Raw genomic sequence first — 20,228 nt, 5'->3', positions numbered from 1 at the left:
ATTATAAAACATGGCTCTGAAAAATGCAATAGTAAATACCGAACTGAGGACTCTCGGTATAATTTATTTGCCTGACAACCTTCTATTTTGATGATGGAGGGTTGAACTGAGGAAAAAATAAACCCCAAAGAAGTACACTTTCTTCATGTTCTTCCAGTAGACAAAGAAATGTGGGCATTTTCTCATTTATGTTCCATAATTAATTAAGTAAGTAAACAAATAAATCTGCCCCCTTAATTCCACAAAGAGCCTAAAAATTAGAAATTGTGATGGACAGCCCCGCTATCTGGGTGGGCTGATTGGGGGATTGAGGATGGGGGGTGGTGGCGGTGATTTAGGCACAGATCAAACCTTCTCCATTTAAGAAAAGAAAATGAAGTGGTTGCAAAATGCAGGTTCTAGAAGAATGGCTATAAAATGAAAATGTCATTTATCACAGAATTCATCCCACACTGCACAACGGTTTGAAGTGTCCTCAAAGCTCATTCAAGTTGATGCTCATGAAGAGCTTACCTTCTGCAAGAATCAGACTCAACATTCCAGAGAGGTCAGGCAACACAAACTAACAAACAAAATCAGGTGCAGGAAAACTGAAGGGGTAAAGGGGCAGGGGACAAATTGCTACCCAAGGAAGAGGCTGAAGCCACACCAAGCCAGGGGCCAGGCTCAGAAAGGAAGACGGGACCTCGGACTCCAAGCTTCTCGACATCCCACAGGCCATTTGTCCAAGTGTGGTCTCAGTGACCACTAGTGCCTCAGAATCCTGGGGGCTTGTTAAAAATGCAGATTCCTGAGCCCCATCCTCATCTTCCTGAATTAGAACCTTCGGGAATGAGAAGGTGGAATCCGTATTTGATGCAAATAGCCCAGGGTCAGGTTATTCTGATGTGGCTCTCCAGATCCCTGTTACACCGTCAGACAGTAGGCACTTACCAGGTCCCTACTGTGTACAGAGAAGCATCCTAGGTGTCGTGTAGATGTGCCAAAGAAGCAGAAGGTGGTTCTGTGTCCTAAGGGGTATACACTAGAGGTGTCCATAAATCCCCAGGTATTCCTTCCAGATCCACTTGCTTGCTGGCTGGTGTTCCTAGGATGCTCCAGGGCCTCAGCCTCATCGGTTTCTTTTCTCTCAAGCAGAAAACCAAATCCAAACTGGGCCAATGGTTCATTGCCCAGATGTGGAGGAAGGGTCAAGTCAGAAGGGAGCCATTTCCCACAGGACTCTGGGAACTGTGGAGAAAATGCCAAGCAAAGACACCTTTGGTGGGAGAGGTGGTGGGGAGAGGGGACCAGCCAGCAGGCCTGGGCCCTGCCTGACAAGGTGTCTAGGCCCACTCGTCTCCACCCCCATCTACCCACCCCTATTTACCCACTTGGCTCTGCTCACCCCGGAGAGCCTCCCTCACACTTCCTTTTCCCACCCCTGAATTGGCACAAGAACCCCAAGATCAGGATGCAGCAGCCTAACTACTTTTTTTAAAGACTTTGTTTGACAGAGAGAGAGAGAAGGGGGAGCAGAAGAGGGAGAGGGAGAAGCAGGCTCCCAGCTCAGCAGGGAGACCGTTGTGGGGCTCCATTCCAGAACTCCAGGATCATGACCTGAGCAGAAGGCAGATCTTAACCGGCTGAGCCCCCTGGGCGCCCCTGATTAACTATTAAAGAAGGCCGACCACAGGCTTGACCTTGACTACTGATCACCTGTGCCTCCTCACTTCACTCTGCAAGAGTCCCTCTCCCCATCTTCCTCCCTCCACCCCCCACATTCTTACCCCCATTCCCATTGTCTGTAGCCAAGCCCTTGGCCTTGAAGCCTGCTCTGTGAGATGTGAATCCCCAAAATGTTTCTTCCAAAGGGAAGGCCTTTGTCGGAACCCAAGCCCGGGAGAGACCGTCAGCGGCCTGCCTGGTCCGGGCTGGGCATCGGGGTCCTAGGTCGCTGATCGGACTCCCGAGGTCAGCCTGGCGCCGCCTGCACCAAGCTGTGGACAAAGTGCGGCGCCTGCGCCACCCAGTGGGCGCAGCGGGAACTGCACGCCCCCGCGATCCCAGCTCCCTCCCACCGCAGCGAGCTGAACACCCAGACAATTAAGAACAATGCCTGGCGCCAAGCAACGCTCGGTATAAGGTTGCTATCATTCCGTACCAAGAACGAATTCACGTTTAGCAAAAGAAGAAACCGGAATGGTAGTAATACGAACAGTGCAGATGAAGACGGTAACATCTACTATTTCAATTGGCGCTTTAAATTTCCCCAAGTGTGCATGTTCTGGGCCAGTGGACTTTTACAGCCGGTGGCAGAATCGAAAGGTCTGCAGGACTCTTACCCATCCGTGTCTTGGAGTCCTGGGCTAAACTGAGAAGCACTCACTTATTCAGAGCTGCCCTTTCCCATTATACTTCAGTCCCCGCCACCTGAACGCAAGCTGTGGGCAGAACAGCACCCTCTCAGCAGCCAGGGCAGCTCCCGTAGGGGTCTCCGTGCCCCTCTCTCTTGGCCTCCAAAAAGCCAAGGGATATTTTCCGCTGGTAACTCCCCTTAGCTGTGGGAGCAGAGAAAGGCTCAGAGAGGGGAAGGGAGGCTTCGGAGAAGTGGAGGGTGTCATGCGTTTCACCTCCTTGCCCTGAGGATGCTGCTTCAAGCCGGGTGGTGAAAGAACAGTGGATCGACCAGGCTTGTCCTCGCAGCCCACAGGCTCTTCACCCTGCATCTGGCTGATGTGGGAGGAAGACGGTGGCAACCAGAGCAGAACCCCTCCAGCTCACCCCTGCACCCCCCCGGCCCGAGGTTGCTCCCTGCAGGGGTGTAGGAGCTGCACTGAGCACCATCTGTAGAAGACCAGGTCATGGTAAAGAAATGTATGTATGCGTACATGCATGCACCCTTCCCCACACCTGCTATGTGTACGGCTCTCTCCAGTACTTATTCAAGTGTGCCCACAGGTCATCTCCGAGGAATTTCCCCTCGCCTCACTAGGCAAACAGCCCCGATGGCACCTCCTCTACTCTGGCGTTATTCTAAGCAGAGGGGGGCCAAGGGAGGAAGCGGAAGTGGTAGGAGGTGAGATGTGAGAGATGGACAAGGGCCAGAGCAGGTAGGATCTTGTCAGCTGAAATAAGGGGTGTGACGTATGTCCTGAGTCTGCAAAGGAGGGCATTTGTAAAACATCCTTCTGACTGCCCTTTGGGGAACCCATGCAGGAGGACGGGGATAACAGAAGCAGGGGACTGTTTGAGAGGCCAGTGGGAGCACCACTGTGGCTTGGACAAGGCCAGCAGTAATGGAGATAGTGAGAGGAGACCAGATCTGGGACACGTGTCCAATGGTGGAATGCACAGGAGCCACTCATGGATTGGGCTGTGACGTGGAAGGGGAGGGAGGAAAGGCTCATTCTGAGTATTTGCCCAGAGCAACTGGCAGAAGGACAGTTGCTAATATTCACTGTTAACCAGACACTCTGCTAAACCCTTGATGTATTTTAAAGCCGTTTAGATCTCACAACACTCCTACAAACTAGGTATTATTGTCCCCATTTTACAGAAGAGGGCATTGAGGCAGAGAGTTTTATCAGTTTGCATAAAGTCACACAGCCAGCCAGCAGAAAAGCTGGGATTTGAACCCAGAGCTTAACAGTTCTCCGTCTTCATAGAAAAGAAGACCATCATTAACTGTGATCGGGAAGCTGGGGGAAGAAAGGGTGGGGGAGCGACATGAATCAAGCGTTCCAGTTTGGATGTGTTCAGAGGAGGTGACTTTTCAACATCCGAGTTAGGTGTATGATGCTGGCTTAATGGCAGGGAGGGAGCATTTGGGTCTGAGTGTTAACGTAGAAGGGAGATTAAATGCCTGACTTGAAGGGGTGGGATGGGGATTGATCTTTCAGAGTACCCCATCAGGCCTCAGGGGCATCAGGAAAGTGCTGAGAACTATTGTTCTAGAGCAGCATTTGTTTTCATCTGAGGATCCAATCAAAGCTCTGACCTTGCTCCAGAAAGATTACAAGTGCACATGTGCACCATTTTCTACACAATTTCAGGGTGCTCGTGGGCCACGTGCTCTCTCTCCCCACCCTGCAGAGCCTTCACCTGTTCCCTCTTGGCCCAGCCACCTGCGGGCTCTGACCTGTGAGGGAGAAGGTACAGCGACAGAAGAGAACGTATTTATAGCTATGGCAGCGAGGCCAAGAGACCACCGTGAAGCCAGCGTTCCGTGTCCAGCGGCAGCAGGCTCGGCAGTGGCATGGCCCTGGCCTGCCTTGGGACCTGCCCGTGTCCTCAGCGTGGTTCCCCGGTCTCCCACTGACAGTGTCTGTGAGGGTCTCCACGTCCACTCCAGTAGGTTCCCTCCCTGCTGGTGCCAGCCAGTCAGTGCCTGCGCCTGCCTCCCAGGGCTCTCACTCCCCGGGCTCTGCTGGGCTCCCCTCTCCCGTCTCACTCCACTGCCCGGGAAAAGGGTCAAGATTCTTCTCCTCCCCTTCTCTGAAGTTAGGATCCTTGGCCTGTCCAAGTCTTGCTGTGTGATCCCCTGCCAGATCCCCACCACTGCCTCTGAAAGTCCATGTCCTCTGTAAAGGGGAGGGCTTCTCTCCCCAAAAGCTGGACCCAATGGCACAGGTTCTAACTGCAACCATCATGTCCCAGGGACAATCTTTGCATTTTTCTGGCTCTGAATGAGCTTTGACAAGTCATCAAACCTCCTAGTCTTGTTGTCCCTGGGAGTTTTCCTGACTTCACAAGACCAACAGAGGCCGGAGTCTGACTCCCGAGGGGATTGCAAGACTCTGAGTCAGAGACGGGGCTGCAAGGCTAACAGCATCTCTCGGGTGGGGCCTGGGCTGTGTTTGGGTGTTGGCTGGGCCAGGATAGAGACATCTCAGCATTCCCAACAGCAGTGGATGCCCTCTGGGCCCTCTGTGCTATGCTGGAACATAATCCTTTCCAAGAAGGAGGGAAAGCGGGTGCTCCTGACTCACAGCTGTGTCCTCCCGCAGAAATTATGTGGCTAATGTATCCCATCAGCATGTCTGAGCGCTGGGCTCACATCTCATGGCCACTGCCCCACACTCAGGCTGGGCAGAGCTTCAGACAGTGCATGCTACTCAGGGTCCTCAGGGGTCTTGAAATACCCAGCTGCTTCCATCCTGGTTGGTAAGCAGCTACTGCCCTGAGCCCCTGTCCCCAACACAAATGCCACCTGCCCATCATTACCCTGGTCCTTTCCCAGGAGACCCCAGATCCCAATCCAACAACTCGAAGGTCACAGCTGACACAGCCAGCACTTACAAAGTCTGGTGGGTCAGGGTCGATGGTTATGTATTATGGGTATCACTCTTGCCTGCCCACAAGGATTCTCAGAGCCCATTTGCTCCCGACATTTCTCCTATCACCATGTGCTGGCTGCTCAGGCCCACCACTTCTCAGCACCTAACTAATATCCAGCCTGTCCTCCTTACCTGGCTCAAGTCCAGCCTCCTCCAGGAAACTGGAGGGTCCTCACCCCCACATCACTTTGCCTTCCTTTGGCCTCACATGGACTCTGCTTCACCAAAGATGGCTTGCTTGAAATTCTTTGAGGTTCTTAAACTTCTCATTGCTTGTTTGGTTGGTTGCTTACAAATCCCTGCCTTATTCTTGCGTGGTGGCAAGTAAGTGATACCAGGACTTCTGCGGCCACGGTCAGAGAGGGGAAGATCCCATGAAGGCCAGGTTGCAGCCAACAGGGCTGCCTGAGAAGGGGTGTTGTTGAGAGGCCAAGAGAGAAGGACCCCAGGCTAGGAAGCCATGAGCAATGCTGGGCTGGTAAACTCGGCTGGGGCTGAGGCAAAGGGTGAAGTCACACCTGGAGCAGAAGGAGGGTATGGTAGAAGGTCAGCTTAGTCACAAATCCTGTGTGGGGTAGAAGCCTTCCCTTTGGGCCAAATGGGCCTGAAAGTGGCAATCTCCTACTAGACCAGCAAGGAGGCCAAGCGGCACCTGAGCTGGCTAAGGAGCTGTCCATCCCACCGGCACTGGGCAAGGAGCTTGCAGTGAGGGGCCTTGCTCCGCATCACAGGTAATACCTGAGAAGGGCATTTGGAAAGTTGAGTCATATTTCCCCATAGTGTGTCCTGATTGCTTAAAAACCGCCCTCCCCCACCCCACCTCAATTGCCAGGGATCAGTGGCTCCTGACACATTTACTTGAAATCTCTGTGCTGTCAGTTGAACTCTCTGCCATGGTGCTGATGAAAGTCACTATTTAGCTCTGGGCGCAGATCCTGCAGGGAGGGACTTGGCCTGTGGGTCACCCTGGTTGCTGCCGGTTGCCATGGAGATGGAATCCCCACTTGGCACTGCCCACTGCCTGCTGGGTGTCACTCAGGGTTGATTCACTGCCCAGCACGCTGCGGGAGGCCAACCTGTGTGCACCCCTGCAGCCTTTCCCTCCCAGCTTTGTCCTGCCTGGCTTCTGCCCAGCCGCTGTCTGCCCTAGGGAGGGGACGTGTGCTGCTGAAACCTGCAGCCACCCAAACCCAAGGCTGAGCCCCCAGGAGCCAAGCTCTGGCCTCCTCGGATCTCAGCCACACCCCAGAGACCCGGGGAGAGTGACTCAGGTCGGACAGTGGCTCCAAATGACCTCAAGTGACTCACAGCAAACAGAATGAAGTTGACACCCAGGCTTTCACCCGTCAACTCCCTTCGTCATTCACCTGGCAGTGACTGCCACCGTTTCCCAGCTGTGGTTAGATGTGCCCAGACCGGCTAAAATCCCAAGCCTACCTGGCCCAGACCCTAAGAGCCTCAACTCTGGCTGCACCTGGGCATCACCTGCAGAGCACTGGCCTCCTGCAGAGAGCTCCCTTTAAGGGGAAGTGGAGAGGGGGAGAGGGAGCCGATTTCCAGAGCTCCCCAGGGGACTTGAATGTGCAGCCATGGGAGAGACCCAGCCTCTAAAATTTGATTCTGTTAGGGAGAAGGATGCTAAACCGACACACTATTTCCATTCCCATCTCGGTGAACATATCTGCAGCCTGGCTCAGGCCTTCGGTCTGTGGACTTCTGGTGTGAACTCAGCTAGGCTCCTTCTTGACCCCATATCTTCCATAATCATTTCTGTATCCAATTCTTTCTCCTTGAGTTTGGATAACTTTTCGGTTTCTGCTGCATTCTCTGGACTGTGAATTGAGAGTTTGTAGAACACCTCTGAAGGTAAATTATTAATTATAAAAAAAATCTGATTATGGGAAAGTCAGTTGAGAATGAGACAAGGAAGGTAATCTTATTGTTCTTACAGTTTTGGATTCTTGGACTAAAGTCTATTTTGCTTTGCTTATACTATATTTTTTCTAGATCAACACTTGGTTATATATCTCGTTTGTTTTAGCTTTTTTAATTTTAGAGACTTTGGAACATACACAAAAGTACACAGAATAGCATCGTGAGCTAGCACACCTGCTACTGCCCACAACAACAATGGCCAAACTTGACCCACACCCCACACCCAGCAATTTAGCCCAGCTTCTGTTACTTTGAAGCAAATCCCAGATGTCATACCATTTCTTCTGTAAAAGTTTTAGTAAATCACTCAAAAAGAATTCTTTTTTTTTTTTAAGATTTTATTTTATTTGACAGAGAGAGACACAGCGAGAGAGGGAACACAAGCAGGGGGAGTGGGAGAGGGAGAAGCAGGCTTCCCACGGAGCAGGGAGCCCGATGTGGGGCTCGATCCCAGGACTCTGAGATCATGACCTGAGCCAAAGGCAGACGCTTAACAACTGAGCCACCCAGGTGCCCCTCAAAAAGAATTCTTTTTGTATTAACACCACAATTCTATTATACATCAAAACAATTAACGAATCCTACTGTTCAAATTTCCTGATGTCTCAAAATTGTCATTAAGTGGATTTAAAAAAATAGTTTGAGTATTATTCAGCCATAAAAAAAGAATGGCCCCTTGCCATCTGTGACACCCTGGATGGACCTAGAGGGTAGTATGCTAAGTGGAGTAAGTCACACAGGAAAGACAAATACCATATGATTTCACTTATTCATGGGATCTAAAATTCAAAACAAACAAACAAAACAGAAACAGAGTCTTGAAATACAGAGAACAAAGTGGTAGTTGCCAGAGGGGACGGGGTGGGCAAAATAAAGGAAGGGGATTAAAAGGCACAAACTTCCAGTTATAAAATAAGTAAGTCACAGAGATGAAAAGATACCACATGGGAAATGTAGTTAATAATATTGTTATAATGATGTATGGTGACAAATGGTGACTACACTATCATGGTGAACACTGAGTAAGAGAATTCTTGAGTCACTATGTTGTACACCTGAAACTAATATAACATTGTATATTAACTATTTCAATAGTAAAAATTAAAAAAATAGTTTGTATCAAAGTCTAAATGAGGTTCACATGTTGAAATTGGTTGGTAGAACTTTTAAGTCTGTTTTAATCTATAGGTCACTTTTGTCTTTTTTTTTTCCCTTCAAGTTTGTTTGTTGAAGACACGGGTTGTTTATCCTGTAGATTTGTCCACAATCTAGACTTTGCTGATGATCTCCTTATGGTGTAGTTTAACAAGCTCTGTGTTCCTATTTTTCCTGTAAATTGCTACAGGATTTAGAGCTTAATCAGGTTCAGGTTTGGTTTCAGTGGTGCTCTCTTCTTCCAACAGGAGGCACCTGTCACCTGATTGTCTCTTCCTGTGATATTAGATGCTACAGAGGACCAATGCTTGAATCTTTTGGTTCATTAAACATTTCAAAATAATGATATCTGATTCCATCATTTCTCCTTCATAGAAGTACTCTGGCCTTTAAGTGAAGGAGAAATGACAGGTATCATTATCTATTATTTGACACCCAGAATAATTGCTTGATTTTCCTCCTTTATTTACCATTTTCAAAATAATGAGTTGCTTTCCTAGCATCCTGCAACAGTGAACAAAGTTTTGTTTTGCTCCGTTTTGAGTATTACTCTTAATTCATGGCTTTTAATACATTTGATGTGTTTCGATTCACTGTAGTTAGTATTGTTACTGATGCTCACGTGGCCGCATTTTGGCCAGTGGGAGTCTCTTCTATTTGGCTCCTGAATTCTTTAGACGTGATCCAAGAAGTCTCTTACATTTTGTACAAGTCTCTGCCATCTTGTACACTTTCTGTCCAGATCTAGAATCAGCCATTTGACTGAGGAGCCCTGATTGCTTTTAGTGGGAAATGGTATTTGGATATCTCACTGTGAATGTCGAGAGTTTACCTATGCTCTCATCCCACCAAAGGAACCTCAAATTTTAGTCAATCCTGGTCTTAAAGTCAGAGCAAGTACTGGCTGTAGTCCTGAGGCCACTTAGCATTCTTTGAGGATGAACATGTGTGACCTCTGAGTCAACAAATGTTTATGATCACAGACTCAGTAGAGATAGAGACAGTCTTGAGGAGCTTAAAATCTCTTGTTGGCCGTAGGTGTGTGTGTGGGGGGCAGGGGGAGTGCTCTCTAGAGCAGTGCTTTTCAAGCTTTAATATGCATACAAATTACCTGGGTACCTCATTAAAATGCAGAGTCTGAGTCAGTACGCCTGGGGGGCCAAGATGCAGCAGGTCTAACTAGCTCCTGAATGATGTAGTGATGCTGGTCCAAGGGCCACACTCTGAGTGGTCAGGCTCCAAAAGCATTAAGTAGTAAGCGGGGTGTTGGCACTAAATGCTGAATGAGCTCAGAGAGGTGCCTTCCTAGAGGAGGTATCATTTTGGCTGGGACAGTGGCTAGGATTTTTTTTTTTTCTTTTTTTAATCAGGAGCCAGAGCAACAGAGTAGTGGCACCTTCACTTTCAAGGTAAATTTTAAAAATTAGTGTTAAGGTATAACATGCATATGGTAAAATTCATCCTTTTAAAGTGCACAATTTGATCGTTTATATTCAAAGAGCTGGACAACCACTGCCACCGTCTAATTCCCGAACATTTCCATCACCTCCCAAAAGAAATCCCATATCCATTTTCCCATCCCTCGGCCCCTCGCAATCACTGATCTATTTTCTATCTCTGTATGATTTGCCTATTCTGGAATTTTCATAGAAATGAAATCATACAATGTGTGGCCTTTTGTGGCTGGATTCTTTCACACATTTTCCAGGTTCATCCACGTGGTCCTGTGTCAGCACTTCGTCCCTTTTGGTGGGTGACTAATATTCCATTGCACAGAGAGACCACACCCTGTTTATCCATTCATCACCTGCTGATGGACATTTGGGTTGTTTTCCTCTTTTAGCCATTATGAATAATGCTGCTACGAACGTTCATGTGCACACTTGTCTGGGCATGTTTTCAGTTCTTTGGGGTATGTACCTAGGAGTGGAATTACTGGGCCATATTGTAATAACCCCATGGTAAATTTTGAGGAATTGACAAACTATTTTCCAAAGCAGCTGCCCAATCTTACATTTGCAGTTTGAGGAATACTTTTTTTATCCACAGCACACACCCAGATCAATAAATAGGATACTACCAACACTCTAGAACCTTCCCCTGCACCTCTTCCCTGTCATTCTCTGGCCTAAAGGAAACCGCTAGTTTGACTTCTGTCACCGTTGATGGCTGGGACTTGGAAGGGTTGAACTGGGCTACGTTCCCCGGGATGGGAGCAACATTCGCAAAGGTACAGTGAACGAAGCAGGCGATCCCAGCTTTAAATTCTGCGTGGACACGTGCCCAGACTGTTCTGTTATCCTACCAAGGCCTGGTGGGCAAACTGGTCTCCTCCCTCCTCACCCCACCTCCTGCACAGCCAGGGGCCCTTGCTGAGAAATAACAAGCAGGTGTGGTGCGTTTCTCAATGGGGACCCTCTGGCAGGCCCCGGAGGCAGCTAAGGTGGGGAAGCAACGTGCACGCCACCATAAAGGACAAGTCGGTCCAGCCTGCTTTGCGGCCCGTGCCTTGTCACAACCATCCTCCTGGCCCCGCTTGAGTCTCGCTTACCTCCCTCGGCAGCCTCAGCCCTCCAAATGCGCTCTCCACACACGGGAGACAGGACCTGCGGAGCTGCTCTCCCCACCCGCAGGGAGCTGCGCATGGGCAGTGGGCAGGGAGCCGCGCATGGGCAGAGGGCAGGGAGCCGCGCATGGGCAGTGGGCAGGGAGCCGCGCATGGGCAGAGGGCAGGGAGCCGCGCATGGGCAGTGGGCAGCCCAGGCCTCTGTTCTGTTCTGTACTGAGGGCGGCGGATGCTGCAGACCCCGGGCAAGGAGGCTTTCCCAGCTGGTGGCCCTGGGACAGCAGGCCTGCAGCTGCCATGGCAAGGCCCCCGAGGCCCTTTCCCCAGCCTCAGCGGTTCTCCTGCATCGAGCCCTGCGGTCCATCCTTCCCCCTCTGGCTTCATCCAAGCACACAGAATCACATACATAAAGTCACTGTCACACACACTCAGAACTGCTCAGAGATATTTATCCCTGACTTGCAAATCCTTGACTTGCCAATGACCTTTCTGTACCAGCCCCTCACCCCCAGAGAGGCCCCTCCGGCCAGCTCCTCTGAGACATTGTATGGGAACCCCGTGGCAGGGTCGGCTCCCAAAATACCATCCCTGAATGAACAGCCTGAAATTGTCGTGGCCCTCCAGCCTACTGTCTGGGAAGTTAGCAATGAAAGACAGATGTGGGGACTCTTTAGAAGATGTCACATGGGGTGCGTTAGTTTAATTGCTGTCCTACCAACACTGAGCTGAGAAGGGCAGCTGCAGGCCAGCGAGAGTGCACGGGAGTGAAGAATAGAAAACTCGGGAGCACGGCAGCCACGACGGGCAGCCCAGGCTGGGATGTGCTGCAGGAAGGAGTTCTGGGCGTGCCCCATGCAGTCCAGGGGCTCTGGGGAGAAGAGGGTCTAGACCCAAGTCAGGGTCTAGAAAGGGAAATGGGAGGATGCCAGAGACAAACTTTTTAAGGTTTAATATTTTATGTACACCGGGGAGGTGTTGAAACCCAACTTTGCTTCCTCTTCCCTGGGGTCCTCTTATTCCTGCTCATCTCTCCTTCTTCTCTTTCCACATTCTCTTCTCTTCCACATTGTCCTTCCGCCATTCATTTCCTCTACCCCAGAACAGAAAATAGTGTCACTAATTTATTTTCCATACTAAAGACTTAGAAGGCTTTTGAGGGCTAGCCTCGAATCTAACTATTGTTAAAGCATCACTTTACGGGAAATGCATGGTCTAGCTCACCGCCTGGCTCATTGCAGGTGCTCAACAAGTGCTGGGTAAGTAAATAAAGGAACGAATGTAGGTCACTTCTGGTGAGTTCCAAACGCTGGATTATGGGGAGGCCTTTTGGAACGGATTCCTTGTGTGGGTTACCACTGGCTTTCCTGTAGGCACAAATCCGAGGTTATCAGTCGTCTTGGGATCCCACAAAATTACAAAGATGAATCCAGGGTGAGACCCAGAGTCTAGATACCATCCCCCACCAGCCCATATTGTCTGATTTCCTTTTCAGCGACCTTGCAGCTTTTCTTCTGGAGAGGTCAGTGGGCAGGGACTGGTGGGACTCTCGCGCCCTCTGCTGGTGCGCTTTCAATAGTCGGCTTTTGCAGCCGGGTTCATATATAATACTCCTGTTTTTAATATGCTTGGGCAAGGCTAGGAGTGAGGATTTCTGCTTTTATTTCAGGCCTACTGTTCAGTGAATGTCAAGCTGAAGGTGGCTCCTAGTGATAAAAATGAGCGTCAGGGTGGGCTCCCAGGCATTAATGATTTAATTGAAAGTGGGTTTTGTTTTTGTTTCAACAACCTCCCTATCCTAAGAGTCAAGTCTGGAGAGCTTCTAGTCTTGGCTCAGCTGCATCTCTGATGTCAGTGGGCTCTGTCACATGTGTTTGAAAAGCACAGGTTTCCTTTTCCCTAAGTGAACTGAGAGGTTTCCTCCAAGAAAGAGGAGCAACCCCGTCCACAATGGGACTGGCTCCTGGGCAGAGGCCGGCACTGAGCGTTCACTAATCCACATGAAACCCTAGCTCTCCCCCGGAGGCACAAGGGGTAGCTGAAGAGAGAAGCCAGATGCTTTGCTCTCTGCACCAAACCCTTTCCAGCACCTCTCCAGGATTGCAAGAGCAGATACTGAGCCGCTCCTGGGTCGGGGAGTAACGGGCAGGAGAACAACCCCCAGGGGTACAAAACCCAAAGCTAGACTAACCCAGACTGTAGTCGGCCCCTTGGTCAGATGGAGGCCCCGTATTTTCCATACACCTGATAGCGCAGCACAGAGCACTGCTTCTCCACCTTCAGTGGGCGTGGAGTCACCTGGGAAGTCCTGCTCAAATGCAGACCCTAATTCGGTAGGTCTGGGATATAGCCTGAGACTCCACAAGTCTAACAAGCTCCCAGATGATGCTGATGCTGCTGGTCGGGGGGACCACATCGTGAGAAGCAAGAGTGTAGAGGACATAGGTTCTTCTTTTTTTTTTTTTTTTTTTAAGATTTTATTTATTTGAGAGAGAGAGAGAGAACAAGTGGAGAGGAGAGGGAGAAGCAGGCTCTCCCACTGAGCAGGGAGCCTGACGAGGGGCTCGATCCCAGGACCCTGGGATCATGACCTGAGCTGAAAGCAGATGCTTAACCGACTGAGCCACCCAGGTGCCCCAGGAAATCAGTTCTGAAATCAGAATGCTCGGGTTCAAATTCCAACTCTATCACTTATTCCATGACCTTAGACGGATTACTTTCATTAACTCCTCTCTCCGAGCCTGTTTCATCCAGCATAAGATAGGGAGAATGGCCGTTCAAATGACTTCACCGAACGATAGACAGAATGACTTCACAGGGTCATTGTAGAAACACTAGAAATTATAGGTAAGCACAAAGAATGACAGAAAAAGTTGTCACAGGGTTGTTGGAAGAATAAAGTGAGACCACGCAGGTGACGCTCTTAGCACAGAGCCTGAAGCACCCGGTATAGTAAACATCTTTACACTCACGTGACCTTTCAGCAAGTGTTTGTTGATCCTGTCCTTATGCCTGGCACTACCCGAGGCCCTGGGATATAGCAGAGACAGAAACAAAATCTCTGTTCTCAAGGAGCTCACATTCTAGTAGAAGAAGACAGACAACAAACAAGTAGAATATGGACCATGGAAGTTATAAGGTGATAAGTGTGCTGGAGAGAAAAATAAAGCAGAGTATGGACCATAAGGAATGTTGAGGCTGGGGATATTATTATTTGCATGGAATAATAGGGAAAGTGTCACTGAGAAGGTAATTTTTTTTTTTTTAAAGATTTTTATTTATTTGAGAGAGAGAGAATGAGAGAGAGAGAACACATGAGAGGGGATAGGGTCAGAGGGCGAAGCAGACTCCCTGCTGAGCAGGGAGCCCGATGCGGGACTCGATCCAGGGACTCCAGGATCATGACCTGAGCCGAAGGCAGTCGCTTAACCAACTGAGCCACCCAGGCGCCCACTGAGAAGGTAATTTTGAGGTGAGGAAGCTGGGCATGTGGATAGCTGAGGAAGTGGGAGTGAACATTTTAAGTGCAAAGGCCCTGAGGCATGACTTCCCTGGTCACTCCTAGGAAATAGAAGGGTCTAAGGCACTTTCCATTAGAACAGATTTTAGGTCTCGGTTTTGACTTTGCCTCCATTCTAAAGAGTCCTTCATTTTTTATTATACAGATAATACAAGCTCATTGTAGAAACACTAGAAATTATAGGTAAGCACAAAGAATGACAGAAAAAGTTGTCATACTCCTGTGCAGAGAAAACCACTACTGTTTTTCTTATGTATATCCTTCTAAATCTTTCTAGTTCATGCACGCCCCCGTGCACGCGTGCACATCCACAAACACGCCCACACACACTTTTACCAAAAACGGGATTATACTAATAATGTTTCATAATTTGCTGTTTTTCATTTACCATTATATCATTAACATTTCTTGATGTCATTCAATATATATTTCAACAACATATTATTCTTAATGTCAGTAGAGCATTCCACTTTATGGGTGTGCCATAATTTATTTAACCAGTTGGTGTCCATTTCCATTGTTTCTGATTTTTAAGTATATCTTATAAATGACTCCATGACGAGTGCTCTTGTATCTAAGGCTTGGCACTCATCTGTAATTGTTTCCTGTTTTTGAGGCATCTGATATTTATCACCAGATTTCCCCTCAGAAATATCATGTTATGGGGCGCCTGGGTGGCTCAGTCAGTTCAGTGTCTGCCTTCAGCTCAGGTCATGATCCCAGGGTCCTGGGATCGGGTCTTGCATCGGGCTCCCTGCTCAGCAGGGAGTCTGCTTCTCCCTCTTCCTCTGCTGCTCCCCCCTGCTTGTGCTCTCTCACTCACTCTCTCTCTAATAAATAAATAAAATCTTTAAAAAAAAAGAAATATCATGTTAAAGAGACTCACAGTGGAGGCGCTCATCTCCCCACAAACTCATCACCCATAAAAAACCAAACCAAACCAAACCCTTCTTGGTCACCACTTTTAAAAGCTGATATCCACGTTAAAGTGTCCCACAGACAGAACTACTACTAGATGTAGCTCCCTCCCCCTTGAGGGCACGCTTCTCCACCTTCTGGGTTTTCTACTGTTGGAATCAGGGTCAGGTTTCCAGTCATTCTTTCATCTCAATTCTGAAGATGGAACTTGCTTTGTCATGTTTGTTTTAATATAGAGAGAAGTACCACAGAGTCGCCTTGATCACACATAGAGGAGGACAAATCGCCTTTGAAATACTGCGGGGCGTGCAGGAAGCCTGCAGGTGCCCCTGGAGCCAGCCAGGGTAGCCTGCTTAGGAAGGCAGGTGGGTAGTCAGTTGGCATGGAAGTGGGTATAATCGGACCTGTTGAGTCTGAGAGAAATTGGTCTGGGCTCCCCTCCATGTTGGTGGAGGCCTGAGGCCATCTTTGTCCACCTTCGGGGCTGGTTTGTGACCTGCGGCCCAGGAGGGCGACGCAGGAGAAGGGAGGCTGAGAGTCAGCATTGTCCCAGCCCCCATGGTGGGGACGGGAATGGATGACACAGCGGGGCCTCCTCCTGGGCCCAGCCCTGCCCACCTAATCGCCACCAAATGACTCAGCCACATGTCTCTGTGGTGACCGCTAGCGCCAGGGCCTGGGGCTGTGGCACCTGCAGTCTGTGGGTGGGCTGGGTGAGCCAATGGGCCTCACTGTGGGAACCAGACACTGAGGTTACAGGGCTGAGAGGCTGTGTTATAATGGACCCGCCTGTTCTGTCCTCTGGATGAGCCCGTCCTGGTCCCATACCATTCCCATACCATTTTCCTATTGTTTGATTTCCCAATATACACATCCTGCCTCCTCTCAAAACAGCTATAGGTCATTTGTTTACTTGTTAAATGAAAGTAGATCAACATTCATCTCATTGCAGGTCTGGCTGCGATTGGAGTCAGTCCAGGTGGCAGGAGACTGGGCCTGGGAGTTGAAGGCCTTTTAACTGAGGAGAAGCAATTCTGACTTCACCATCATCACTGTCATGCAGTTTTCATTTAAAAAATGAACTCCTCTGCATATGCTCTCATTTCGCCCTCACCACACCCCTATTAAGTAGGCATTTTCATGTGCTCCTCCTTCCTCATCCTGCTCCTCTTGGGAGTGCAGGGGGCCCCGGAGAGCCACAGAGCAAAGGGAGCAAAGAGCATCAGGCCTGACGTCGGGGAAAGGGGGTCTAGTCCTGGCTGGGCTCCAGGCCGCCGGCCGAGTGTGTGGCTGGGCGCTCCTGGCTGCACGGCTCTGGGGCTGAGAGTCCCCACAGGCAACTGAGGAGATTGACTCAGAGGATCTCTGAGATGCTGACTTCAGTGGTAATGGGGGGACAGCGACAGGACCACAGTCCCAGGGCTGAGACAGGAGCCCGCAGCGCAGCCCCAGGCCCGGCAGCCCCTCTCCGGAGCTGCATGGCTCTCCACGGTTCTCGGCTTCTCTGCTTCTTTCTTCTCTCTCCGCAGACCGGTTGTCTTCTTCTACTCGTTTTTTCTGCTTCGTGGGCCAATGGCGGGCAGATCCCTCTCCAGCCCCCAGTTAGAAGTCCTCAGTTCTGGCGGCCAGTGGAGTCTCACCAAATTCCCAATTCCTGGGGAAAGAAATCTGGGCAGGTGGAGTTGGATATCCACCTTGGTCTGATCAGCTGGGACCTGTAGCCCAAAGAAGCGGGGGCCCGGGCTGGGGAGATGCCCCCCAAGAGGCTCTGTACACAGGACAGGAATAGCATCTTGGGGAGAAGAGACCAAGTGTAATTACACTCCAGATGAGGTGACATTGAGACCTATGGCGAGAGCACGAGCTTACCGGCAAAGCTGACGCACGCGCGCAGTCAGCAGCAATGATGGGCTTCGGCTCCCTGAAGGTCCATTCCCAAGGGCGGACGTGACAGGCAAACGTGTCCCCTCAGCACACCTTGTTGTCTTTCTGCCGCCTCTGCATTGGATGATGTGGAACCGGGGCACAGGGGAGCTTGGGAAGAGTCGGGGGACAGGGACTGCAGAGACCACTGCCACCAGTCCTCGGGGCTTGTTCAGCACTACAGATCATTTGCACAAAGATTCAGCTGATCCTGGCAGCTTGGCTTCCCTGATGACCTTGTGTTAGATCTGCTCAGGTTTGAAAACACATTGAGGGGAATTTGGCCACAAAATCAAGTCTCGAGAGGGAAGCTTCCTCACTCATCCCATGAGCCAATCTGAACACAGGGCACAGTCACCTAAGGAGATGGCCAGACATGATCTGGGATGGAAATCTGGATAGTCCAAAGAGTTTTCTCCGCACCTCCCCTGAGTCCGCTCAGTCTTGGAGGGATCCGTGTGGGAGGAGACCCCTGACGGCACTGTGGGACTCTTGGGGCACAGTGCCAAGGCCACAAGTCCTGGAGGGGGGCCAAGAGAGCCAGCTCAGCCTACGCAGTGAAAGTTCAGGCAACAAACATTTCCTTTTTTAAGATTTTGTTTATTTATTTGACAGAGAGAGAGAGCGAGAGCAGGAACACAAGCACGGGGAGTGGGAGAGGGAGAAGCAGGCTTCCTGCTGAGCAGGGAGCCTGATGCAGGGCTGGATCCCAGGACCCTGGGATCATGACCTGAGCCAAAGGCAGACGCTTAACGACTGAGCCACCCAGGCACCACACAACAAACATTTCCTAAGAACCTGCCAAGTGCAGGGCTTTGCCGTCCATGCTGAGGATGAGGAAGACAACGGAAGTGCTGGCTCTAGACACTGACCAGCTGCATGGGGAGGAAAGACATATGCAGGCTGGAGCTAGTAAGGACGTGGAAAATATCTCTGAATGGCTGAGCAGCTTGGTCATGAGTGCTTGAGGATCTGTGTGGGGGCTGAGGGCAGTCCAGCAGGGATGATGGGGGCTTTGTGGAGGTGGGAGGTTGAGGTGAGCAAAGACAAGGGTGTGGGGATGTGCAGGGCACATGTGGGACCCTACAGTGTAGGCTTACCAATAGGAAGAGGGGCAGAAAACTTCAGATGTCTAAGATCAGATCAGAAGTGCAAGGTCTTGAACAGCGTGTTGGGGAGTTTTGGATGTTATCCCATGAGGAATGGGCACTGGAGGTTTTGACCAAGGGACAGTGTTGGAGTAGAAAGCAGTAGTTAAGGACCAAGTATCTGGAAGTGGGGTGCACAGAATGAATTGTAAGTTGGAAGAAACTCCTGGAGCCAAGGGAAGTGGGCCAGAAACTACTCTAAGTGGTTTAGGATCCAAATGCTAAGAGCCTGGATTAGAGTATGTATGGGAATAGGAGGACTGGGAATGGACATTGGGAATGTTATAAAGATTGCTTGGGAACTGGTAGCTCATTTGCTATGGGAGGGAGGGTGGGAGAGAAAGTGTAAACCTTGAATAAATGGTACCCGTGTTAGAAATTGGGAATGCTAGCCACACACCCACACATCCGTCAAGGGGCAGGGCTGGTGGGTAACAGACAGATGCTGTGTGGTCTCTGCCCTTGAGCAACCCTCACTCTTATTCTCAGCTCTTCCAGTAATGTCCTGAGAGCCATCAAAGATATGTCATGGAGGAAGTGCTAGAGAGCAGGGTAAAGAGGAAGGAGCATCCCATTGCCAGCCTATAATAGGTACTTCACCCATAATTTCAGAAATCGTAAAATAACTAAAGGGGCTTTGGGACAAGAGGCCAGGGGCTCAACTGCCAGGACACTGAGCAAGGACACAGACCCCTGTCGGGAAGTGAGGCAGAGAAGGGATCTGGGTGCAGAGGTGGGGAATCTGATTTTGTCTGTACTGACCTTTGACACAATGGCCGGGGCCTGGACAGACAGGTAGATTCAAGCTTTGGTGAGAGGTCAGGGCTTACGTCCCAGGCTTGATGTTTTCTTCAGTCTAATAAATATTTTTTGTTGAGGGAGAAAGGGGGATATAAAGTGAATTGCAGGACACCATGGATCAGGGAAGATGTTTAAAGACCGGGCAAATGCACAGAGGGCAACAGGGAAAACTGCTTTTACTTCGCCTGTTTAAAGAATCATCTAGGCCACCAATGAGAGAATAGATAAATGACGGTGTATTCACAAAATGGAAACTGCACAGCAATTACAAAATAATAAACAATTGCTATGCACACAATATGCATGAATTGCACAGATGTAATTTTGAGCAAAAGAAATGAGACCAAAAAATACATACAGGGCTCCATCTGTATGAAGTTCAAAAACAGGCAAAATAAGACATCGGGGTAGAGACTAGAATAGTGGTAACTGGGGAGCAGGGCAGGTATGGGTGGGGAAGAGGTTTTGGAAATGTTCTAGAATAAGGTCACTGATGTATACATATATAAAAACTCATCAAACTGTACATTTCTGCATATAACCACATACTTTGTGGCTCAATTTTTGAAGTCTTTAAAAAAAAAAAAATGAACATGTCTTATCTATTGCTGCATAACAAATGACCTCAAAACCTAGCAACTTAAAACGACAAGCATTTATCATTTCACAGTTTCTGCGGGTCAGGAGTTTGGAAGGAACTTAGCTGGGTGGGTCCAGCTCAGGGGCTTCTCAGAAGGTTTCAGTCAAGATGCTGGCGGGGGCTGCAGGATGACACCCCACAGGGCTCTTGGGGGCTGGCTTCAGTGCCTCACCTTGTGGCCTTTTCCTTAGGACCACTTGGGTGTCATCGCTACATGGCCGCGAGCTTTATCCAGACCGCGCATCTGAGAGCAAGATGAAGCCACATGTCACTTATGATTTAGTCTTGGAGGCGGCACCCTTTTGCC

The 20,228-nt window shown here is 49.7% G+C and overlaps 1 long non-coding RNA gene and 1 pseudogene across 2 annotated transcripts in view; one reads left to right on the top strand and one right to left on the bottom strand.

Moving 5' to 3' along the window:
• The window catches only part of LOC118553777 (large ribosomal subunit protein eL29-like), a 105,527-nt pseudogene that overhangs the window by 63,034 nt on the left and 22,265 nt on the right, over positions 1 to 20,228 (top strand). The gene's annotated exons all lie outside the window — the stretch shown is intronic.
• LOC144382592 (uncharacterized) lies at positions 264 to 1,910 on the bottom strand. The gene is made up of 2 exons (XR_013449851.1): positions 1,770 to 1,910; positions 264 to 1,230 (listed from the first exon to the last, which is right to left on the bottom strand). It is a non-coding gene; the product is annotated as an uncharacterized LOC144382592 (long non-coding RNA).

This window comes from Halichoerus grypus, chromosome 7, assembly GCF_964656455.1.
Source record: "Halichoerus grypus chromosome 7, mHalGry1.hap1.1, whole genome shotgun sequence".
Lineage (NCBI taxonomy): Eukaryota > Metazoa > Chordata > Mammalia > Carnivora > Phocidae > Halichoerus > Halichoerus grypus.
Note: the sequence above shows the minus strand (reverse complement) of the source record. Positions and strands in the feature narration are given on the sequence as shown.